The 25,935-nt window shown below is 44.0% G+C and overlaps 1 protein-coding gene across 4 annotated transcripts in view; it reads left to right on the top strand.

Moving 5' to 3' along the window:
- Nucleotides 1–301: 301 nt before the first annotated feature.
- The window catches only part of LOC139374880 (sorbin and SH3 domain-containing protein 2-like), an 86,414-nt gene continuing 60,780 nt past the window's right edge, over nucleotides 302–25,935 (top strand). For 3 of the 4 annotated variants that reach the window (XM_071116068.1, XM_071116067.1, XM_071116069.1), the window contains exons 1-2: nucleotides 302–668; nucleotides 17,909–18,018. The gene's annotated coding sequence lies outside the window, so the exon portion shown is untranslated. Of the gene's footprint in view, nucleotides 669–17,798; nucleotides 18,019–25,935 lie in introns of those variants that run through there. The other variant, XM_071116070.1, reaches the window with a different exon arrangement.

Here is a 25,935-nt window from a genome sequence, read left to right as displayed (position 1 = left end):
TGAGCCACGGTCGTTGCCATGACTACGGGAGGGACCAATGAGCTGCTCGCGGCTGCCCGGTAACCTACTGCACGAGGCCATTTTTGCACATGGAGGGGCTCACAGCATATAACATCATCATCCTCGCATACAACCGCCCTTTCCCTGGGAAACAATGAGGCATGCTTGAGCGATTGGATATCTGATAAACGCGAGCTGTTCCTGGGCTGTCAGATCGGGGGCACCCAGCAACGACGCACAGAGCATGCGGAAAAAATGTGAGCGCTCGTCTCCTCCTCCTCTTCAGCCAGCCCCTATTCAGTCAAGAGGTGTTGTCGTGGTGGGACGGCGTTTTGCCAGGAGTAAAGGGACAGTTTTACTGCAATGCTTTCTCCATAGCTCCGAGTGAGAGCAAGTTACCCGGGAGAAAGGGTGTTTCCTCGCCGCACCGTGCACTAGCAACGTCCATGCGCGTTTGCTTATTTGAAATTGGACCGAGCCAATTGAGGACGTCGAGGCAGGTGTGCGGTGTCATTCGGAATTGTTCTTGGTAGACGCTGTCCATTTTCCCGTCTCATATCAGATTTGTATGGACTTTAATTCCGGTCAAGCAGGCTCCTGTCGACTAGGTTGATACAGTATTTTGTTGCAGAGCGAATTTCTTCAGATGTCTCCGCGTTCGCTTTGAGGTAAGCAATGTAACAGCCACTGCAAACTACGGCAATTTGCGCACATCTGATCATATTGTCGCTAGTATATCTACAGAGTTTCATGTCAAAGATAAAGCGTTATTATTATCCAATATCTTGAGCAGAGTCTACAATGTTGCCAATGTTGAAAGGAATGGAACATCGTGTTTTGCGGTTTGCTTCTTTGGGAATGCATTCACGAAAAGAACAGTGCTGATGCCGAGCCTAAATGTCCTCTGCCATAGCGGAATGGTTGTTGTTACTTTGCTAAATTAATTTGCTCTACTGTAGCCTATAAAATACTCATCATAATTTGAACAACAAATTTGAGCTTTTATTATGGAGAGTTTCTCCTTGTCAACTTCTAGATAACTCGACTTCAATTCGATTTGATCACATTCCAGTGGACCGGTGTTGCCAGTTCTTGGCAATGAATAAGAAGGATTACGGTAACCCAATCTAGCGTGACCTTCTTGAACAAGAAAGGATGCACTCGAGTTGATGCGCCAATATTTGGCCACCTTAATTAACATAACAATTAGGCAAGGACCATCATTAAACTGTCATTAGTGGAGACCGGCCCGGGGGTTGTGAGGAGAAAAGTGGATGTCTTGTTGAATACAATAATGACATTGTTGCACTGTTCTTGCTTGTGTGTTTCCCAAACTCGGTCCTGGGGCCCCCGCTGGCAGCCTGGTCTCATAGACTAGATGTAACAGAGTAAATGTAAATCCGGCACACTCAAATTAGTATAATATGTTACTTTTGTTATGGTTACATAAAACAGATGGTTACTTAAGGCAAAAACGAAAGTATGATGGGTGGGCATATCTTAACCCAAACCCTAGCCTAGCTAATGTTAGCCACCTAGCTAGAATTTGTAAAATAAAATACATTTTCAAATTCGCAACATATCATGCAAAATTGGGGATGAACATCCACAAAGTAATAGATACTATACGAAACGTATCATCATACGGTTGATGAAAGATCTGTAATACTGATTTAAGGCAGACCACTGCACTTCTCATATTCAGAGACGTCGGGTTAAATGTGGAACACACATTTCAGTTGTAGGCATTCAGTTGTACAACTGACTAGGTATCCCCCTTTCCCTTTAATTAAATGGAGTGTCACGGGTTACATACAGAATAATACGAAATGTTTTGAGACCAGGTTGCCTCTAGGTGTACATTTTAGTTTTTGCACAAGCACTACACAGCTGATTCAAGTCATCAAAGCGTGATGATGTTGGTTATTTGAATCGGCTGTGTTAGTGCTACGGAAAAACCTACCCATGCTCCCAGGGGGCTGGAGGGCCCAGGCCTGAGTTAGGAAACCCTGGACTGGGTGACCATTATCCAAGCCAGCAATCAACCCCATCCATGTTTACTTTGTAATTTGTATAAGAGATATTGAATGAAACGCCTATAGCCTACTTGGAAAACCAGACATTGAGCGAATTTAAGTTACATTTTCTCTCGTTTTTCATACCTCCAAATAATGCCCCCTTCTTCCCTCTTGCCTTGAACATTTTAAAACCACAGTGATAAAATTGATTTTACATTGTTGTCACCCACTCTCTTTCACTGATGAACAAAATCACTTTCTTTTAGATTCAAACGCTCATTAACCACCCTTCACTCACTGGGCTCTAGCAGAATGGTCTCGTGTCATTACACCATCCCCAGTTCATGGGCATCAAAGGCTTAGTGCACATTAAGAAGATTACCCTGGCCAATTGTTGCAGCATTACTGAGTTTTCACTTCCTTCACTCAATGCTATGCCCTTCAACAATGGCAGTCGGTCTTAACATATGCCAGAGTAGGCAATTATTGATGAGTCATAAAATTCGAATAATTTTTGCCTAAAGGTGATCATAGGATGTTGGTTTATGTGTTGTATCAAATGAGTTAATAAGTTGAATTTATATGCGGTAGCACAAAATAAATGACTTGTTTGACGTTGATGGCCTATTCAGTTGGTGAAATGAATGCTGTCACATAGAACAGCTGGACTGTCATGTAGGCTATTTACGTCCGCCGTAATACTGTAGTCTCTTTTCACAGCCGCTGTGTCTCAGACGTACGGTAGCTCAGTGAGCTCGCTCATGCCCAGAGTTGACGTCCCAGATCTGACAGGAAATGTTCGAGGCTTGAATCCCCTTTTTTTTTACTGTAACTCGGTCCCACCCACAAATAAAGGGATGATGTAATGAGGAAAAGTGAAAGGCCGGTAGTAACTTCCTGCTGTCGGCCTAGTCAATTAGTTAGACACGCACGTACAAGCACACACTCATTTCAATGCCTCTCTTCCGGCTCAATTTAAAATAATAATAATATTGTGTAATGTTTGGCAGCAGGTTAGAGCGTTGGGCCAGTAACCGAAAGGTTGCTGGATCGAATCCCCGAGCTGACAAGGTAAAAATATGACGTTCTGCACTTGATCAAGGCTGTTCCCCGAGCGCCGACGATGTGCATGTCGATTTAAGGCAGGCCCCCGCACGTCTCTGATTCAGAGGGGTTGGTTTAAATGCGGAAGACACATTCAGTTTAGGGCATTCAGTTGTACAACTGACTAGGTATCCCTCTTTTCCTTTCCTACTGCTATCACTACGGGGAACCGCATACCGTGTCTGAGTGTACCTGAGAGCAAGTCTAGGGTGTGTGTGTGTTTGCAGAAGTGTTAGTGTGTGGGTTTGTGTGTAATTCTGGAAGTAGTTGTGTGTAATTTGGAAACTACTTTGTAACATGTGTGAACAAGAGAGAAATCCAACCTTGTCCAATGAAACTCATAATGGGAATCAACAGTTGGCAACTTGGCGTTTGAATGGATGTCACTAAGACGAGCTAGCCAATATACATTCCAGGGGGACGGCTTAAATATAACCATACGTTAATGGGACAGTCATCGCATTTTCACTTGATTGATGGCCCAGGGAGGGATGGTGTTACGGTGTCCTGCCACTACAGCTATGTGGCTGCACCTGCTTACCTGCTAGTTCGAGTTTCTGAGTGAGAGCAGAGGGGAGTGGTGCAGGATCTTGGCGGGCCATCTGGGATTTGGAGAATGCCATACGGTTCCTGTCGACAGTACAGAACGGGCCGGGCCGCACAGTCCCCTCTCGCTCTTGTTTTCACTCGCTCTGTTTTGTTCCCCCTTCTCTCCAGCTCTCTTCCTTTTCTATTTCCCTCGCTTGCCCATTCACTCTTCCTTTGTCTCTGTCTCTCTCTCTCTCTCTCTTTCCCGCTTTAGAAGAAGAGCTGATGGCGTGGCTCAAGTGGTCTGTCTTTGAAATGCTTGCCTGGACTCTTTCTCAAGATCCCTTTTTGATAAAAGGGCTGTGGAGCATATTTGCTGATCTCCAATACAGCAACTCGATGACCTTTTATTCAGGTGCACTGTAGTTTTCCCATGCCAGTTTTCCACAGAAACCGTTCATCTTATAGTAGCCCTTCCAACTATCTACCGTGTTTGCCATCAGTCTACATTTTAATTTGAGTCATTCTGCGGACGCTCCTACTTACAATGATTTAGTCAGTGAATTTAACTGAAGTAAGTAGAACGACTACATGACACGGTAATTGCGAATTCTTCAAAATGATGGAGAAGTGAAGTTGGAAGGTTGCATGCCATGGACTCTATGGCTTCCCTCAGAGTAAGCAGCTCAGAGTTGCCCTTTTGCCCTGAGCCTGATTAGCTATAGTGGGATTACATAGTCACACAAGGCTAGATCAGTGGAGAATGGCCTCTCGTCTGTTTTTTTTAAATAGTCATAGTGTTCTTAGTTTGAATTTGTGTCGCTGTTGTCCATTTTTTTTTAATGTTCTGTGTTTTTGATGTGGACCCCAGGAAGAATGGCTGCTGCTTCCTCAACAGCTAATGGGGACCCAAATAAGAATCCTAACGGGCTGCATTCTGTTCCAAAAGGAGATGGGATGCAAGGATTTGAGAGCCTATAGTGTGACAGAGGAAGCAGGAAGAAGGGATCCGTCCAATCAGCTGTAGACATCTGCAGTGTGTATCCAATGGAGGGCAATTCCACAGAAATAGAATTGCGCTGAAACTCAGATTGTTCACTTAAAATCTATGCCAAACCATTAATGTCAAAGTTTAACAAACCACACAACTCAATGCACTTTTAACAATTTCCATTTTATAAAAACACATTTACTTGAAGGACTGTGCAGATGCAAATAATTTCATTAAATCTCTGTTTTATTTGTACGTGTTTTCCAAAAACGTTACGAAATATCTTCTCTGATTTAAAGATTCAAAGATGTCTGCAGAAAGAATGGGGTGTCAGTTATGACTTTGAAAAAAAATCTCTTTTGATTATTGAACTACAGTATGTGAAGTGGATTTGCACCCGGTAACAGAATTATGGTAACGGAATTTCATCATGGGTCCCTGATCTGTGCTACACAGAAATGCATAATTATGAATGTCTTTCTCTTCATGGTGATGTATCCTAAATAGATGCACAAATGTGCAATATCTTCCTTTTCATATTTGGGTATTATTCAACACAATCGCTATTATTTTAATGAGCCCTGCCCCTAAACAAGACCAACTTTGATTGGTCCGGGTCGGACTAAATCTGAAACTAACATCGATGTCTATGTTTGGACATCAAAGTACATCACAGTAGAGTACAGTACATTAGTGTACTCAACTCTAGTGTGGTCTACTGTGTACTTAACTGTACTGAACTATACTCTACTTTTTTGTACTTTATTAACGAGCTGAAAGACGATGGACAGAGTTTACCCATGATGTTGCGCAACGATATGTCAAGTGGGGAGGGGGTGTTCTACTAAGCTATATGGCCTTACTGCTAATAGCCCATAGAAACGCTTTGAATAACATATTCACTACATGGAACAACAGATGGTCCCCCTCCCCAAAAAATATTTGAAAGGAAGTTTGTTCAGAAAACATATTTTTTGGCATGTATTTAACCCCCTATTTTTGACACTAAATAGTCTCCATATATTCTTCCATTCACTTTTTTCAGCTGGTACCGAGGGGGGGCCCTTCTACGACTGCCTGTGCGTGTCCTAGAGCAAAACAACAGTATGTACAGTACCAGTCAAATGTTGACACACCTTCTCAGTCTAAGGTTTTTCTTTCTTTTTACTATTTTCTGCATTGTAGAATAAACCCCATGGGACCACGCAGCCGTCATACCGCTCAGAAAGGAGACGCGTTCGGTCTCCTCGATTTGTTCTGTCTCCTTGATATTACGTACTATGGTGCGAAAAGTGCAAATCAATCCCAGAACGAAAGCAAAGGACCTTTTTGGAGAAATGGTCTGGTGAAACAAAAATAGAACTGTTTGGCCATAATGACCATTGTTATGTTTGGAGGAAAAAGGGGGATGCTTGCAAGCCGAAGAACACCATCCTAACCGTGAAGCACGGGGGTGGCAGCATCATGTTGTGGGGGTGCTTTGCTGCAGGAGGGACTGTTGCACTTCACAAAATAGATGGCATCATGAGGATGGAAAATTATGTGGATATATTGAAGCAACATCTCAAGACCTTAGTCAGGAAGTTAAAGCTTGGTCACAAATGGGTCTTCCAAATGGACCATGACCCCAAGCATACTTCCAAAGTTATGGTTTAAGGGCAACAAAGTCAAGGTATTGGAGTGGCCATCACAAAGCCCTGACCTCTATCCTGTAGAAGTTTTGTGGGCAGAACTGAAAAAGTGTGTGCGAGCAAGGAGGCCTACAAACCAGACTGTTACATCAGCTCTGTCTGGAGGAATGGGCCAAGATTCACCCAACATATTGTGGGAAGCTTGTGGAAGGCTACCTGAAAATTTTGACCCAAGTTAATGCTAATTGAGTGTATGTAAACTTCTGACCCACTGGGAATGTGATGAAAGACATTAAAGCTGAAATAAATAATTATCTCTTATTCTGACATTTCACATTCTTAAAATAAAGTGGTGATCCTAACTGACCTAAGACGAGGAATAAATGTCAGGAATTGTGAAAAACTGAGTTTAAATGCATTTGGCTAAGGTTTATGTAAACTTCCGACTTCAACTGTTCAATCAATCAGATGTATTTATAAAGCCCTTTTTACGTCAGCAGATGTCACAAAGTGCTACACAGAAACCCAGCCTAAAACCCCAAACAGCAAGCAAATCAGATGTACAATAGAAGCACGGTGACTAGGAAAAATCCCCTAGAAAGGCAGGAACCTAGGAAGAAACCTAGAGGAACCAGGCTCTGACGGGTAGAGATTATAAATATACAGTGCCTTGCGAAAGTATTCGGCCCCCTTGAACTTTGCGACCTTTTGCCACATTTCAGGCTTCAAACATAAAGGTATAAAACTGTATTTTTTTGTGAAGAATCAACAACAAGTGGGACACAATCATGAAGTGGAATGACATTTATTGGATATTTCAAACTTTTTTAACAATTCAAAAACTGAAAAATTGGGCGTGCAAAATTATTCAGCCCCTTTACTTTCAGTGCAGCAAACTCTCTCCAGAAGTTCAGTGAGGATCTCTGAATGATCCAATGTTGACCTAAATGACTAATGATGATAAATACAATCCACCTGTGTGTAATCAAGTCTCCGTATAAATGCACCTGCACTGTGATAGTCTCAGAGGTCCGTTAAAAGCGCAGAGAGCATCATGAAGAACAAGGAACACACCAGGCAGGTCCGAGATACTGTTGTGAAGAAGTTTAAAGCCGGATTTGGATACAAAAAGATTTCCCAAGCTTTAAACATCCCAAGGAGCACTGTGCAAGCGATAATATTGAAATGGAAGGAGTATCAGACCACTGCAAATCTACCAAGACCTGGCCGTCCCTCTAAACTTTCAGCTCATACAAGGAGAAGACTGATCAGAGATGCAGCCAAGAGGCCCATGATCACTTTGGATGAACTGCAGAGATCTACAGCTGAGGTGGGAGAGACTGTCCATAGGACAACAATCAGTCGTATATTGCACAAATCTGGCCTTTATGGAAGAGTGGCAAGAAGAAAGCCATTTCTTAAAGATATCCATAAAAAGTGTTGTTTAAAGTTTGCCACAAGCCACCTGGGAGACACACCAAACATGTGGAAGAAGGTGCTCTGGTCAGATGAAACCAAAATTGAACTTTTTGGCAACAATGCAAAATGTTATGTTTGGCGTAAAAGCAACACAGCTCATCACCATGAACACACCATCCCCACTGTCAAACATGGTGGTGGCAGCATCATGGTTTGGGCCTGCTTTTCTTCAGCAGGGACAGGGAAGATGGTTAAAATTGATGGGAAGATGGATGGAGCCAAATACAGGACCATTCTGGAAGAAAACCTGATGGAGTCTGCAAAAGACCTGAGACTGGGACGGAGATTTGTCTTCCAACAAGACAATGATCCAAAAGATAAAGCAAAATCTACAATGGAATGGTTCAAAAATAAACATATCCAGGTGTTAGAATGGCCAAGTCAAAGTCCAGACCTGAATCCAATCGAGAATCTGTGGAAAGAACTGAAAACTGCTGTTCACAAATGCTCTCCATCCAACCTCACTGAGCTCGAGCTGTTTTGCAAGGAGGAATGGAAAAAAATGTCAGTCTCTCGATGTGCAAAACTGATAGAGACATACCCCAAGCGACTTACAGCTGTAATCGCAGCAAAAGGTGGAGCTACAAAGTATTAACTTAAGGGGGCTGAATAATTTTGCACGCCCAATTTTTCAGTTTTTGATTTTTTTAAAAAGTTTGAAATATCCAATAAATGTCGTTCCACTTCATGATTGTGCCCCACTTGTTGTTGATTCTTCACAAAAAAATAAAGTTTTATATCTTTATGTTTGAAGCCTGAAATGTGGCAAAAGGTCGCAAAGTTCAAGGGGGCCGAATACTTTCGCAAGGCACTGTACATGGCTATTAAGGCCAGATTGTTCTACAAGATGTTCATAGATGACCAGCAGACTATTATTTGACCAGCAGGGTCAAATAATAGTCACAGTGGTTGTAGAGGGTGAAACGGATAAGAACCTCAGGAGTAAATGTCAGGTGGCTTTTCATAGCCAAGCATTCAGAGGTCGAGATGGTAGAGAGGGAGTCGAAAACAACGGGCCCGGGACAAGGTAGCACATCTGGTGAACAGGTCAGGCTTCCCTAGCTGCAGGTAGAACAATTGAAACTGAAGCAGCAGCACGACCAGGTGGGCTGGGGACAACCAGGGGTCGTCAGGCCAGGTAGTCCTGAGGCATTCTTGGGCTCAGATTCTCCCGGAGAGGAGGGGGAGAGAATTGGAGCGAGCGTACTTAAATTCACACAGGACACCAGATAAGACATGATAGTTCACCAGATATAACAGACTGACCTAGCCCCCCGACACAGACTATTGCAGCATAGGTACTGGAGTCTGAGACGGGTGGGTCGGGGGACACGGTGGCCCCGTCCGAAGATACCCCCGGACAGGGCGAACCCTACCCACTTTGCCAGGGCACAGCCCCCACACCACTAGAAGGATATCAACAGACCACTGACTTATTACACGGAGACAAGGCTGAGTATAGCCCACAAAGATCTCCTCCACCGTTCAAGCCTGATAGGGGCGCAAACCTGGACCGGAAGATCACGTCTGACTCAACCCACTCAAGTGACGTACCCCTCCTAGGGACGGCAAAGAAGAGCACTAGAAAGCCAGTGACTCAGCCCCTGTAATGGGGTCTTAGGCAGAGAATCCCAGTCGGGAGAGGGGAGCCGGCCAGACAGAGACCGCAAGGGCAGTTCGTCGCTGTTCACCTTCTCACCCCTGGGCCAGATTACACTTACTCATCTGACCTACTGAAGAGATGAGTTTTCAGTAAAGATTTAAAGGTCGAGACAGAGTCTGCGTGTCTCACATGGATAGGCTGATCATTCCGTAAAAATGTAGTTCTATCGGAGAAAGCCTGCCCTGCCTCCAGCTGTTTGCTTAGAAATTCTAGGGACCATAAGGAGGACTGTGTCTTTTGACCGTGGCATACGTGTAGGTATGTACGGCAGGACCAAATCTGAGAGATGGGTAGGAGCAAGCCCATGTAATGCTTTGTAGGTTAGCAATAAAACCTTGCAATCAGCCCTAGCCTTAATTAATTAACAGGAAGCCAATGTAGAGAGGCTAGCACTCAAATATTTGGTTTTTTTGTGCTTTATCCGGGGAGCCAGAGATTAGAGCATTGCGGTAGTCTAATCTAGAAGTGACAAAAGCATAGATTAGGTTTTCTGCATCATTTTTAGGCAAAATGTTATTGCAATGCAAAAAAAGCTGACCTTAGAACAGTTTTGATATGTTTGTCAAAAGAGGGTCCAAAGTAGTTTTATTTGAGATGACTGTACAACCATTAATTGTCAGATCCAACAGCAGATCTCTTTGTTTCTTGGGACCTAGAACTAGCATCTCTGTTTTGTCTTTAAAAGTAAAACATTTGCCGCCATACACTTACTTATGTCTGAAACACAGGCGTCCAGGGTAGACCTAAGCTGTGTTGTCTGCATAGCAATGAAAGTTGACATTGTGTTTCCGAATGACATCCCCAAGAAGTAGAATATATAGTGAAAACAGTTGTCCTAAAACGGAGCCTTGAGGAACACAAACTTACAATTTATTTGTCAGTGGACAAACAACAGAGAGAGAGAAACCGATATCTTTCTGACAGATAAGATCTAAACCAGGCAAGAACTTGTCTGTGTAGACCAATTAGGGCTTCTAATCTCTCCCCCAAAAATTGGTGATCGATGCTAACCTACAAAGCATTACATGGGCTTGCTCCTACCCATCTCTCAGAGCAGCACAAAGGTCTAGGAGCCAGAGAACAGATGCAGAGCCTTAAAAGGTAATTTACCACCTTCACAAGTGCAGTCTCAGTGCTATGATGGGGCTTTTTTGGAAAAAATGTTTTGTCTTCTTCAGGAAGGCAGTGAGTTTCTGCTTTTAAAACATTTTTTGAGAGGAATGGGAGATTCAATATAGGCCTGTTTTGAAAAAATATATTTTTTATTCATATTAAAAAAATTTAAAAAAAAAAGTTGTATATGTTTTCTGGGCTTTTTCAAGAGAGGCTTTATTACTGCCACTTTTCGTGAGTTTGGTACACATCCGGTGGATAGGGAGCCATTTATTATGTTCAACAGAGGAGGGCCAAGCACAGGAAGTAGCTTTTTCAGTAGTTTAGTTGGATTAGGGTCCAGTATGCAGCTTGATGGTTTAGAGGCCATTACTTTTTTTCATGAATGTGTCAAGCAATACAGTATTTTAAAAAACTTGAGTGTCTCGATTGATTCTAGATCCTGGCAGTTCTGTGCAGACTCAGGACAACTGAACTTTGGAGAAATACGCAGATTCAAAGTAGAGTCCGTAATCTGCTTTCTAATGATCATGATGATTTCCGTTGAAGTTCATGAATTTATCACTGCTGAAGTGAAAGCAATCCTCTCTTGTTGAATTCTGCTTTTTAGTTAGCTTTGCAACAGTATTCTCATTCTCCTCAATTAGTTTGGAAAAAAAGGATGATGGTGCAGCAGTGAGGGCTCTTCGATACTGCACGGTACTGTCTTTCCAAGCTAGTAAGAAGACTTCCAGTTTGGTGTGACGCCATTTCCCTTCCAATTTCCTGGACGTTCGCTTCAGGGCTCGGGTATTTTCTGTATACCAGGGACCAAATGTCTTTGTTTTTAAGGGTGCAACTGCATCTAGGGTATTACACAAGGTTAAATTAAGATCCTCAATTAGTTTGTTAAATGAGTTTTGTACTCTGACGTCCTTGGGTAGGCGGAGGGAGTCTGGAAGGGCATCTTGGAATCTTTTGGTTGTCCGAGAATTGATGATCCTTGATTGGGGTCTGAGCAGATTATTTGTTTACGATTGCAAACGTAATAGAATGGTGGTCAGATAAACATTTACATCCAGAATATTTTTTCCATGGGACAAAACTAGATCCAGGGTATGTCTGGAAATGATTCGATCCAGAGACATGTTGGACAAAGCCCACTGAGTTGATGATAGCTCCGAAATACTTTTGGAGTGGGTCTGTGGACTTTTCCATGTGATTATTAGTCACCAAAAATTACAATATTATCTGCCAAGGCTACAAGGTCCGATTTTGAAAATTCTGTGAACTTTACAGGCCCAGGAGGCGTGTAAACAGTAGCTATAAAAAGTATACACACACAGTGTACAAAACATTAGGAACTCCTTCCTAATATTGCGTTGCACCGTTTTTTGACCTCAATTTGAACAGCCTCAATTAGTTGGGGCGTGGACTCTACAAGGTGTTAAAAGCATTCCACAAGGATGCTGGCCCATGTTGACTCCAATGCTTCCCACAGTTCTGTCAAGTTGGCTGGATGTCCTTTGGGTGGTGGACCATTCTTGATACAAACAGGAAACTGTTGTGAGTGTGAAACCCAGCAGCGTTGCAGTTCTTGACACACTCAAACCGGTGTGCCTGGCACCTACTACCATACCCTGTTTAAAGACACTTAAATCTTTTGTTTTTCCCATTCACCCTCTGAATGGCACACACACAATCGATGGCTCAATTGTCTCTAGGCTTAAAAATCCTTTAACTCGTCTCCTCCACTTCATCTACATTGATTTGAAGTTAATTTAACAGGTGACACCAATAATGGGTTACAGCTTTCAGCTGGATTCACCTAGTCAGTCAATGTGCCTCAGTGTATATGCCTTCATTTAAAAAAATATATATATATATTATATATCTTAACTTTCATTCGGGCCCAATTTCATATGCTCCTATGAATTTGCTCCTATGATCTTCAAGTTGGTGCTCATGGGTCCTTTTACATGGACATGACCTGTATAAGGAAGTCCCACCGCTGAGTTTCTTGTGACAAAGGATCCAATTGACCGTTACCCTCAGGCAGTGGGATATGACACGTTGTGTGTGTGTGTGTGTGTGTGTCCCAAATGGCACCCTATTCATCGGGCTATGGTCGAAAGTAGTACACTATATAGGGGTTATGGTGTCATTTGGGAGCCGGGCGCTATTTTCACAGCTTCAAGAGGGGTCGATGTCACCGGAAGACCAACCATATTTTCTCTGTGTGAAAGAGGGCACACAATAGCTTTTTCTCTCTACATGTAGCAGGACTATTGTACTTTTCTGAAGTGCTACAGTGGGATTACAGTTGGTTTCATTTGACCCCCCCCACCCCACCCCCTCTCTAGAAACAGCTATTGCTGAGTCAAGAAAATCCTCTTACGCTTTAGGCCGCTGTAGAATATTCTAGATATCAACACAAAGTACTGAAAGCTTAAGCCTGCAGTGTTTCAATTGTCGGAGTTCTTTCTGAGGTTATTGAATGTACGAAGCCTAAGTTTCTTTATAAGACCGTTTTCAAAGTGTCAAACCAGCTGCTCCCTTTCCGGGTCTCGTTTGTTTATGTCCCGTTTGTTGCATGCAGATGAAAAGTGCAGTAATTCGCGGGGGTCAAAGATCAAGCTCTCTCTGAAAAGGCACAGTGGTGGTGCCCCTCTGGCCCCGGCCCAAGGCTTGTTCCTCTGTGACCTTTCTGTGGGCACGGGGTAGGCGGTGAAAGTGAGCCATAAAGATTACAGAGGAAAGTATTAATGATAATCCGACATCCGTTTCGCTCTTTTTCTCTTTCTCTCTCTCTCTCTCTCTTCCTTTCTCTCCTTCTCTCTGTGTATTCTATTTCTGCGATGACACACGCTACTGGACGGTGTACCAGCTGCGAGAGTAGTTTGCGCCAACGCCTCTGCAATAGGTGCCGGTATGGCGGAACTGGCATTTGGGTATGTAGAGGAAGTAAGTGCTACACACCACCCGTGGCACACCCATCCTAAATGTTATGCCACCCTCCCTCTCTCTGGCTTTCTCTCTTTCCCTTCCTTGCTTCTGTCTCTCCCGGGTTTGATGAAAGAGATGTAGCGCTAAAGAAAGTCTCTAAACCCTGCACCAGTCAAGTATGTGTAAATCCCGGGGTTGACACGTCCTAAGCCAAAATGCCAGAGTGCCCCCGCCAACAGTTTGGATCCTGTTACCGGGCAGAATGCGAGGGAAGTAGTGAGCGTGGGTGCCCAATTGGCTGCCGGGCGAGGCGGCAGGAAATGGGCCCGTCGGTGGGTCCCAGGGCAGAGGTGTGAGGGAGTCTGGGAGAGGTTGAACAGGCTTGATGGATGACTCGTGTCATAATGTTCATAACATTCTTACAGCACTCCTCTATCATAGGAGAATAATGTTCCCACTTATGACATCCATCTCCCAACACTTCAAGTCCCAAAACTTTTAAGGTTCAGGCTCAACAGTGAGATGCAGTTCATTTTATATGTGAAGGGTATGTCAACTTTAGCCATAGCCTATGTTGAATTCTATTTGGGGCCATTTTGCCATTAATCTTATAGTGCTGTATCTAACCTTTACATGGCAAAGGTCACATAGCCTACTACTGTATACTGTAGCTCTCTATATGATTTAACTTAGGCCTAGTTTATGTTCTGTTAACCACGGCAACTCATTAACAGGTTATTATAACACGTTTTATATAAGCAGCCTACCAGGACAGTGTTCCTCGTTATCCATAGATGACATATATTAAGCCAACCATAGAGTAATTATATTTGTATGAAGCAAACCACCCAAAAATAAACATGTCACTGGCTTAAGGTTATTTTCTGGGATGTTTGCTAGTGGGGTGAAATATAGGCCTAGGGCCCCGTTTAAAAATATATATTTTTGGTCCATCCCTAAACCGAGGTTGGATGTGCCCCAAATGGCACTCTATTCCAGGGAGAATGCATTACTTTGACCAGAGCCCTATAGGAAGTACACTCTCTATAGGGAATAGTGTCATTTGGTCCACAGACATCGCGTCACTGTAATTTGTGTTTGCCCTGCTCCTCTGCTTTTTATAACTTGTCACTTACTTAGCTGGGAATGGCTGGACCCATATTGGTGCTGATAATGGATTGAGTGTTGAAATCAGGCCAGGGAGACGATGTTGACGTGCCCAGTCTAGTCCTGATTGGCTCGTGTGTGTGCGCGTGTGTGACAGCTTTTTGTCTCTGGTACTTTAATGAGATAATTCCAGAGCTGTTTGTGCACCATATTTGGTTAATACTTTATTAATTTATCAATATGTGTATTATTGAAGTCTCTACCTGAACAGCAATCAGCGAAAAGGCCCAATTTGTGTTTAAATGCTGTAAGACTAGTCAGTACCAGGGTGGATGAAAGTCTCTTTGTGACTAGATCTGAAATGGAACAGACTGGAAATTGCTCTCCTTCTGGCCCTCAGAATAACAGACAGAATGACAGACCGCACCTTTTTTAGGTCCATGATCGGTCTGAATATCCCCCCTCCCCCTCCCCAAGGTTACATCATTAGCACATGTCAATTCTCAGCTCGTGAGATACCGCAGCTATCCCCGGCACGTGTTCAATCGGCGGTTTTTAGCGCTACCAGTTGCCGCTTAATCATGACAGCTGACGCCCCAATCGCTGTGGTCCTCAAGGTCTCCGGCTTAGAAGGGGACTACCTCAGGGGCAGGAGACATGTTATCATGTCGGCAGCGCTGCTTGTTTCCATGGTGGCCGTCGGTACCTTTTTAGAGGGGATTTGAGCATTACCACTTCATCATTGGCAGGGTGACAGAGGGACTCAGACTGTGCTGATCCGGGACGGGCAGCTGGCTGAATCGATGCTCCATTTACCATTTCGTCACACTGCATAGTTGCTGGACATGCAGTTGGATGAGAGTTTCTCTGGGCCTTCTTGTTAGCACTGCGCTAGCGGTTCAACTGTTGCTAGCTCTATTGCTAGGACTTAGTTTGTTGTTAGCACCAGGTTGTTGTTGTTGTTAGCACAGTTTGCGGTTGACTTGTTGCTAGCTCTATTGCAAGGAGTTAGCTTGTTGTTAGTATCCATTAGCATGAAGCTAACTAGTTGAAAGTAGGCAGAAACTGCTTCTCGTGACATTGGCTAGCTAAGCTCATGTACAGAAACACGTCATCAGGTCTAACGGTCGTCTTGCGCGCCGAACCGCGCTTGTTCATGCCATCAAATCAAATGCACTCCTTTTGATATAAAGTTGTTTTGGACTAAAATAAAAGTGTCAGTTTGTCACTTTCACAAAGTTGGAGTAATAACACGTTCAACTACTTGAAGACGCTGGCTCCAATCTAGGTTGTTCCTTTTTTAAGATTGAGAAAATGAACAACTTAAGTATTTTCAAACCACAAACCTCGTCTGCTTGGTTTGCTTGACAAATGTTCCCGGAAGTCTTGCGTTGTTGCGCAACTGGTATTAGTTAGCATCACGTTAGTTAGTTAGCGTCAGAATCATTTAAACACCTATTCGATTAACAGTGAGTTCTGTGTCTCAAAGCATGTGGATGACCTAAATACTTCAGGTTGCATGACTTCACTTTATAATAATGCAAATATACTTTTTGTGAAATGAAGTTAGTCCATGTTTTGTACGGTACCTTGACATGCGAGTCGTCATATTTATAGCTCAATAATACATGATGTTAAGTAATGTTCGGAAGTTATCTATACAGAACGTTGGCCATATTTTTAATGCAAGAGAAACTTATAACAGTGGATGGAGCACAACATGTTTTTTTCTCTCACATCACAGATAGGGAAAGCATTGTCCTCATCTCTCTAACAACATGAAACCATTTCTCTTAGCAACGATCACAGTGGGAACCACGGAATATGCACTGTGCTGTACGTCAATGTGCCTTTCTGTAAACCGCAGACCTCACAACCGAAAAAGCTGCACCCCAAATGGCCAAAGTAGCTCTTGTGGTTGGCAATTATAGGAGTCACCCAAGATCCACAAGAAAAGGGAGTGGTTGTCCACAGCTGTTTCTGTAGGCATGTATGCTATGGAAGCCTCTGCCTCAAAATGGCAACAAGTGAAACATCTCTCTCCTCTCTCTATTCGGCTATTTCCTTGAAAGCTTCCTCATTTCCTTCATGGCCACCGATTTTGAAATTACTTATCTTGATGAAAGCAATTAATTGAAAAACCTATCCAGTCTTGTCATCCATCTGTTTTGATTGGAAAGTAGAAAATGAAGCCATGTGTTATATTGGCACGAAGCCCGTGAGAGAGCACTTGAGTGTGAGCCGGTGAAGTTCACCGAAGTTGCGGTAATGAATTGAGGCTCGTCCACGATGGCAAACTCTTTTTTTCTTAAATATGTTGAATAATTTATCAGTATTGGTTACCGCATCAGTGACCACCAGTGAGTTTTTAATTTGACTCATCCAAAGGGGTTCATTAAAGGAACTTAATAAACATCTCGGGGACCAGGCTTATGTTGTGTGTATGTCCCTTGCTGCATCTATTTGTGTCTGTCTGGTTTACCGCTGCATTTAGAGAGGTGGAAGTTGTCCAGTAGCTGTGTTACAGCATGGTATGACCAGCCTCTAAATGCAAGGTGAATATAGCTCTGGTTGCATCACTTGCCTGCGACTAGCTGGTCGGGAAAGGGTGGAAGGGAGGGTGTGTCTGTGTGAGCTTAATGTTTATGCCCGCGCGGATCATCACACTGAGCCTGGCCAACTTTTCTGACAGATGATCAAACTGTCAACAGCAGAGAGCGAAAGCTTGTGTACGGCATGTTCCATCAACCATTCAGAGACTGCACGGGCTGTATCAAATGTGGCTTGTTGCTCAACTTCGTTTCTGTACAGAAACTCCACTTTTACATGGCCCTCAACAAGTGAATGGCACGGACGTAGCCGTTCAAATGGTGACGCCGGGGAGAGATGGTTGTGCGTTACCGCTGACGCCTCGTTCCACGCAGTCTACCCATTCTGTCCCCCTTCTCCTCCTATCCATTTTTCTTTTTTTACTGTGCTGCTGATCTGGCCAGAGGAATGCCTGTCTGCTACTGCACTGCTGGTGTAGCTCATGCCTGGGATGGGGAGGTGTGTGTGTGTGTGTGTGGTGGCTGTACGTGTGTGGTATGTATGTATCTATGTATGTATATTCAGAATCCGGTCCTGTCACTTTATCCACCCCCCATACACATTCCCACACACTCTGACCCCCCCCCCCCCCCCCCCCCCCTACTCTAGGGGTAACTTTCCAGTCCTGTAGTTGCAGCATGTCTGTGTCTCAAAATAGGGCTATCTCATCACTGCTTCACCTAAACAGGGAGCTCTCTCTCTCTTTAACTCTCTTTAACTCTGTTTTCCCTTCTCTCTGTTGCATCTGTGTGCTTCCCAGGAACGGACAGACTAGACTCTGGATTTAAAGCCTGAGGTGGAGTGTGGAATTGTGATCGCCGATGTCCGTCTAACCCAAGTAAGTCTCCCTGCTTTTTGATTTTTATGACGGTAAGATTTGTTTTTGGGGCACTCTTGCACTTGCTGTCTGTAAATGAAAGGTCATGGGTTTTGCTGTGTTTGCAGGTGTAATGTCAGTCAGAGTAGGCTTTGTTTGAATGGACCATAGGCAGTCAACCACTTGCGTATTAGTGGACTGGATGTATGATATTGATAACAATTCATAAGTTGTCATCAAATCAATAATGACGGGCAAATGTGAAGGGAATAGTCCAGCAGTAATTATTTGCACTCAAAGTATGAATAATTAATTAAGGAGTGATAAACAAGTATTTATTTTACTTTTTTTTAAAGTTTTTTTGCTTTGTTTAGTTTTGCGTTATAGTATTTGATTTGGGTGATTTATTGTTTTTGATTTAATTTTTTTTTTTGTTTTATTGTTTTTTTTTGTGTGATATGATTAGATTGGCTACTATTTGTCTGTTGGAACAGAACAGTACCACTACACCATAGCCAAACCCAACAGTGGACAGGACAAAAATGGTTTCAATGAAAACTGAGGTTTTTCTTCCCTAACCTAAACAAAACAGTATTCAGCTTTCATTTGGAACACGGAAACGTCAAACCCAAACCAGGCTCTTCAAATAACCTAGAATACAGGCACAAAGACAATACGTTGCTTGCATTTTCACTTCTAACATCTTGGCTGCCTGTCAAAATGATGTATGGCCTTTAGTGCTTTTGTCTCTGCAATCTTGTCAATGCTCATCATGTTTACACAGCCCCACTGGTCCTGTGCCACTTGGCTGTCTTGAACCCTGATGTGTCATCATATTGCAAATGCAACATGGCTAAAATAATGAAAGAGAGGGAGAGGGGGGGGGGTGGAGGTTGTGGGATGGATTTAATTTTGTGTCGTACCAGGAAGACTTCCATAACTCTCCAATTTGAACCCATATTGAAAGCGAACCGAAACCAACCAATTCCCCAAACCCTCCCCTGCTTTTCTCTCCCTCTCCTACTTCATTCTACCCTTTTAACTTCCACAGAGTGCATCGACACCAGATCCTTTTTATTTTCCCCCCTCTACAATGATCTGTCCATTAGGCTAGTCTCTGAGGTGTTGTGGAATGCCACCTTCATCTCCCCCACCACCACCACCACTTGAGTCCACACACACATGCAAAGAGAGAGCATGCAGCTCGCTTGGCCCTTGTTCCCCCTGACCTCACACACACACACACACACACACACACAGGGACACTTTGTTGCATGCCCAATGGTAAATGGGACAGAGACATTTTTACCCCTGCAGGGTTGTGTACGCACAGTGATCAATCGATAGGGCGTTAATGGATGGAATGTGGTTCAGTTTTATTTAGAGGCAAAGGATGTCAGTTTAGTTCAGGAAGAAGAGGGCTTGACTGACAAATAGCCAAGAGGGCTCAGTTGAAGTATTTGCAGATGTATCATTAGTTAGGTTGAAAAATGTTGAAGATAAATGTGTCTGGTTTGGCAACTCGTGTTTCTTTTTTTTCATCTTCCTCATACCATCCAGTTTAGGGTCATTTGTTAAAAGGCCCTGTCGTTCGCAAGGACAAACTATCTTCCAAAGATTGCTTTGCAGCGAGCAGTGAAAAACAAGCCTCTTGAGTTACAATGCCGTGTAAGAATGTCAAACTCGGCAAACACGAATGCACAGATACACTTATGCGTGCATACCGAACCACACGCGTACAAACACATGCATGCTCACACACACGCACACGGAGGTTAGCAAAAACACCCACAAGTGCAACAGGACTCACAGACATGCACACACAATAACACACACATTTTCAGGACTATGTAATGTCTGCCATTGCTTACCCGTTAGCTGGGAGAGTAGTGTGTCAGGGTTGTGTCACAGCTGAACTCTTTAGGCCTGTTGCTATTTGATGACGGCGATGAAAATAGACGTACGTTTGTCTGTAACAAGAGCCCAAATCACCAGGAGGGTACTTAAAAGTATTATTCTGGTACACGGAATAAAAAGATTGAGACTGCTACCAAAACAAGGGCTCTCCAATCCAACTCCACACACCAAGAGTTTGTCTTTGACATTCTTTACATTTCAAACCTTTTGACTTTGTCACCTTTCCAAGATACTTTGACCTCTGAGTCTATAAACTTTGTTTGCACCGGTGACCTTCTTTGATCCATGTGCCCTACGACCTCACTGTGAAATGTTGAAGTGGGAGGAAGTTGCCTAATTGCTCCTGGATAAGACCATTTACTAACGGACTAGAATGTAAACGCAAATAGAGTTCTCTCCCTGTTCCAGACCCCCTCCGGAGCCCCCTGGAGGGCAAAAGACCCTGTCTAAGGGGCATAAGTATAACCCACTCGCCCTTGAATAAATACCCCCTTATCATCCTACTAGCCGTAGTTCACCCTGCTCCTGTGTAATTCAGTAGATCTATGGGGAGTTAATACCATTGTTAGCTACAGCTAATCGAATAATTCAATAATGGTCTGTTGTCATCTACTTTTTTTTAATCGTGCCTGTCTAGTGGCCTGATGGTAGGCTAGGTCAATATCAATGTTATATTCAACATGTATTCATTGAGTGGGGTAATTCCTTAGACACTCCGCTAAATTTTTCCTTTGCAAGGATGCATGGGAACGCTGTCCCCCTTTTGCAGTTGAAGGACAATTGTCTTAGCATGACATCACCCCTCCTGGTTCGTTCCTGCAGATAGCCGCATTCACCTTCAAAAACCTTTAGCATTAGTGATGTACCATTAGCATTCTCTGCACTGGAATGGCAATTCTCTTTGCGCTAGCTGCTTCACCCCTCATTCCACTTTCTTGCAGATGGCCACCTTCACCTTCAAAACAATTAGCGGTTAGCTATTATCATTAGCGATGTAGCATTAGCATTGAGCCTGCCTGAATAATGATCCTCTACACCGAAAGGGCATTTCCTTCAGCACGAGGCTAGCTGCTTCACTCTTACTACCACATTCCCTCTGCCTTCAAACTCATTAGCAGTTAGTGTTAGCATTAGCATAGGAGTGTTTTTTTAGAACAATGAGGCTCTCTCGCCTGCTGTCCAAAGACTCTGCAAGTCCCCTGTGGGGCTTTTCAGCTCTTCGCACGTCACGAAAGGTCTTCTTTCCAAGGCTAAACACCCAATTAACAGACGGTGCTCTCGCTCCCAACTCCCCCGCAACGTCTGTCTCCTCCGCCCCGCCTAGCCACGAATAGGAAAGGTCAAGCCTATTAAATGGATGTCAGGTCGGATTCACGGAGATTGAAAGACAGTATAGAGGCCCTCGCCAAGGCTTTTTAGTTGCAGAGCTGAAGTACTGCTGTTTTCTTTTCTACCTAGTTGCTCGCCACAATGGATTGATTCATGTCACGATTAGAAGCGTGGAGAAGGAACACCGGCAGTGTCTGGGGCTCGGCCCTCCAAGCATGGAGTCGAAAAGCTCTGCGCCCTATGCCCTCCTAGGACTTTAGAACCTAGTACCCTTTTTAGCAGTGGCCCGTTTTAGGACCCTTCTCAGATGCTTAGCAGTGACTTTTCACTGATTTGACTTACCAACCGTGGCCTGTCAGTAACGCCTGCTGTTTTACAGCAAAGGGACTGTCTGGCAGGGCAGATAACGAAACTGCTTTAACAGTTAGTCAGCCCATGCACTGTGTCGCACAGCAGGATCGAAGGCCCTGTCGCATTACAAGATGGCTTGAAAATGAAAAGTGTGGCTTTGACTATTGTTGACTATTGTATCTGAAATCAACTGTTTTGCCATGTCTACAGCATTCCAGTAGACGATTCCACGAGACTCCATAGTGATGTCACATGGTGCCAGGTCTATTCATCAGGGTATGCAATATGGACGTGATGGCCTGTGGACAGACAGTCCTTCAGGAGAATAAAGATGTGTGCTGAAATACCGCCGCTGACGAGGCCACACAGACATGCACACCCACACACCCACACACACACCCACACACACACCCACACACACACCCCCACACACACACACACACACAGAGTCCTGCCAGACTGCAGACTTTGTAGATCTATAGAGAGACTGACTGAGAAACTGACAGGACCACAGATAGACAGGTAAACAGAATGACAGAGATGGGCAGACAGAACAACAGAAAGAGTGCCAAATTGAGCCAGACCTATAGGCAGTCCTTTCACTCCAGGCTACCTTGACTTGTTTATCACCATCCACATCTCCACTCAATGGTAGAGAACTGCATTTTGAATTCAGACAAATTACTCATGTGATAAATACCTACTTTTCTGATGAACCGGTTCTATCTTGTTTTGGATAGCGGTCCATCTCTACACTGCAATTGCTTCCCATTAGCGCTGACAGTTAATCGCTATGGCCGTGTCCCAGTGGTGTAGAGGAGACGGCTGCAGCAACTCTTGAGGTATTGTTCACTGCTAGAGGACCTTCCTGCCGTACAGCTTACATAACGCTGCCATGCTAATTCCCCTTCTCTGTTTCTCCCTCCTTCTCTGTCTCTATTTCCGTCTCTCTTTCTGTCTTTTTTACTCCGTCGCTTTGCCCCCTCTCCCCCTTTCCTGCCTCACTCTGTCTCCCTCTTCACTCTTCTAATCCTCATCCTGCTCCTCTACAGGTTTCTACTGCTGCCCTATAACAATAACAGTAGCACAGTGACCCACACTGGAAAGAAAGCAACATCGCAGGTTGTCACATCCTATTGCTCCCCCCCCCCCCCCCCCCAGCCACAACACACAGAGCAGGGCCTTGTGTTGCATAGTTGCATTAGCTTACATTAGCGCTCTCAGGGCAGTGGCTACTGCTCGATGATCTGACGCAACCCTGCTGGACAACGCAGGGCTCTGTTGTTGCCTCGGACCCAGTATGGGTAGTGGGCACGACGGGGTCAGCGTATTGTGTGTCCCCCCCCCCCCCCATCCTGGGATCATTTGTTCACACAGAGGGGGGTTTGCTAATGGGTGGAGAGGTTGAAGAAACAGATGCCAGGTAACAGGGAGATATTATTTTGATTTAAAACTGTTAAGTCCAGTGGAGGGCCCGTTTGGGATCAAATGTGATATGGGGTCTAAGCAGTTCGATATTTTCATTTTAGTCATTTAGCAGACGCTCTTATCCAGAGTGACTTACAGGAGCAATTAGGGTGAAGTGTCTTGCTCAACGGCACATTGACAGATTTACTATAAAGTGCAGCCTTTAGCCCATGCCGCTTTACTACAATGAGATGAAGGCGTTCTCAAGTGTCCTACACTAGCTGCCTATTTAGCCGGGTCTGTGACTGGATTGTCATACTACATACTGTTTACTGAATACTACTTTAGTACTGTACCTCAGAACTAAAAGCCTTCTAAATAGTATGAGAATTCTGGGAAAAGGTATTCTGGAGTTGCCTATCTGGCCAGGACCGAATTATCATCAATGTACTATGCAGTAAAAATACTGGGGTATCTGTACTTTACTATTTATATTTTTGACAACTTTTACTTCACTACATTCCTAAAGAAAAATGATGTACTTTTTACTCCATACATTTTCCCTGACACCCAAAAGTACTCTTAAATTCAATCAATTGGACATGATTTGGAAAGGCGCACACCTGTCCCACATTGCATGTCAAAGCAAAAACCAAGCCATGAGGACGAAGGAATTGTCAGTAGAGCTCTGGGACAGGATTGTGTCGAGGCACAGATGGGGAAGGGTAGCAAAAAATGTCTGCAGCATTGAAGGTCCCCAAGAACACAGGTGCCTCCATCATTCTTAAATGGAAAAAGTTTGGAACCACCAAGACTCTTCCTAGAGCTGGCTGCCCGGGCAAACTGAGCAATTGGGGAAGAGTGGCCTTGGTCAGGGAGGTGACCAAGAACCCAATGGTCACTGACAGAGCTGCAGAGTTCCTCTGTGGAAATGGGAGAACCTTCCAGAAGGACAACCATCTCTGCAGCACTCCACCAATCAGGTCTTCATGGTAGACCGGCCAGACGGAAGCCACTCCTCAGTAAAAGGCACATGAGAGCCCTCTTGGAGTTTGCCAAAAGGCACATAAAGGTCTATCAGACCATGATAAACAAGATTCTCTGGTCTGATGAAACCAAGATTGAACTATTTTTAGCCAGAATGCCAAGCGTCATTTCTGGAGGAAACCTGGCACTGTCCCTATGGTGAATCATGGTGGTGGCAGCATCATATTGTGGGGATGTTTTTCAGGGGCTGGGAGACTAGTCAGGATCGAGGGAAAGATGAACCTGCTCTAGATCGCTCAGGACCTCGGACTGGGGCGAAGGTTTACCTTCCAACAGGACAACGACCCTAAGCACACAGCCAAGACAACGCAGGAATGGCTTCGGGACAAGTCTCTGAATGTCCTTGAGTGGGTCAGCCAGAGCCCGGACTTGAACCTGATCGAACATCTCTGGAGAGACCAGAAATAGCTGTGCAGCGATGCTCCCATCCAACCTGACAGACCTAGAGAGGATCTACAGAGAACAATGGGATAAACTCCCCAAATACAGGGGTGCGAAGCTTGTAGTGTCATACCCAAGAAGACTCTTGGCTGTAATCACTGCCAAAGGTGCTTCAACAAAGTACTGATTTAAAGGCTCTTAATACCTATGTAAATGTGATATTTCTGTTAAAAAAAAATGTTGACCTGTTTTTGCTTTATTAAAACAAAAAACAATATAATCCATTTTTAAAACAAGGCTGTAATGTAACAAAATATGGAAAAAGTCAAGGGGTCTGAATACTTTCCGAATGCACTGTATCTGATATATATGAAGGACATCCACTGGCAGCCATTTGAATGACAGGCTTTAGTTGATGGGCACATTTTAATTTACAAATTGTGCGACTGCTTTGTCGGGCAATTTGGTCCTAGATAAGATGTTACTCTTAGAGAATGTGCTCAATGTGTGGACAACAGTGGGTTTTACTGACCTTGGATCAGTTAATAAGAAACTGTTATAATCCCAGATTACAACCCACATTTTCATCCATTTCCTTCTCAGCAGTTGTTCTGTACAGCAGTGGCGCTTTTGTGTTTTGCTTTGTTTATTGTTTTGGGTTTATCTGATTTTCATTTCAAAGCTTAATGGGAATCATGCTTTTGCTCGGACAATACCACTTAGAAGTGCCGGACCAAAATACCCACATCTAAAACCACAATTAGAGCCTTTAAAATTATTGTGGTTTGTTCATTGTTTTGGGTTTATTGGATTTCATTTCAAAGTTAAATGCAAATCATGCTTTTGCTCCAGACAACACTGCTTTGAAGTAACGCACCTAAATACCCGCAGCTAAAACCCCAAGCAACCCATAAAATGGACCGTATCCACCAATGGCATACCAGCCTTCTCAAGCTCTTATTTTGTTTCCCAGGCGTCTCTTTTCCTGCGCCACCGGCCGTAGCTCCCCACATATTTCCCACAAAAATACACCGTAAAAATAACTTGGCCCCAATTCCGTTAATTGTGGGAGAGTGTAATTGTGGATTGTGTCCTTTTTTTTTCCTGTGGTGTTTCCGAAGTGTCCCGTCGGCATTCGGTCAATTTTAAGGGGAGTCTCAGACTCCATGTCTTGACTGAGATTAACTCTGGACTTGATAGACATTCCTTTGCTTTTACATTTCTGGTCTCCGTCTCTCATTCTCTGTCGTAGAGATCCTCACCAAATTGCCAGGCTATGGTTTATTCTCGACCCCCCCCCCCCCCCCCCCCCCCCCCCAAAGAAAATGAACTGGGACTTTGAAACTTTGAATATCTAGGGCTTCAATTACCTGTAATTTACCTCAGGATATTGCACTTAGTCAAACTCCATTATTGTCCAAACATTTTTCACAGACAGTTTAAGTAATTCTTTATGCGTGCTTAAAAATAGACCAAACCAAAAAAAAAGGCTATCGGCTGCATTTTTGGCGTGCGTCTTTAAATAGCCCTTCCCCCCG

Source organism: Oncorhynchus clarkii, chromosome 19 (assembly GCF_045791955.1).
Source record: "Oncorhynchus clarkii lewisi isolate Uvic-CL-2024 chromosome 19, UVic_Ocla_1.0, whole genome shotgun sequence".
Taxonomy (NCBI): domain Eukaryota; kingdom Metazoa; phylum Chordata; class Actinopteri; order Salmoniformes; family Salmonidae; genus Oncorhynchus; species Oncorhynchus clarkii.
The sequence above is the reverse complement of the archived record's forward strand: the minus strand, read 5'-3'. Positions and strand labels throughout refer to the sequence as shown.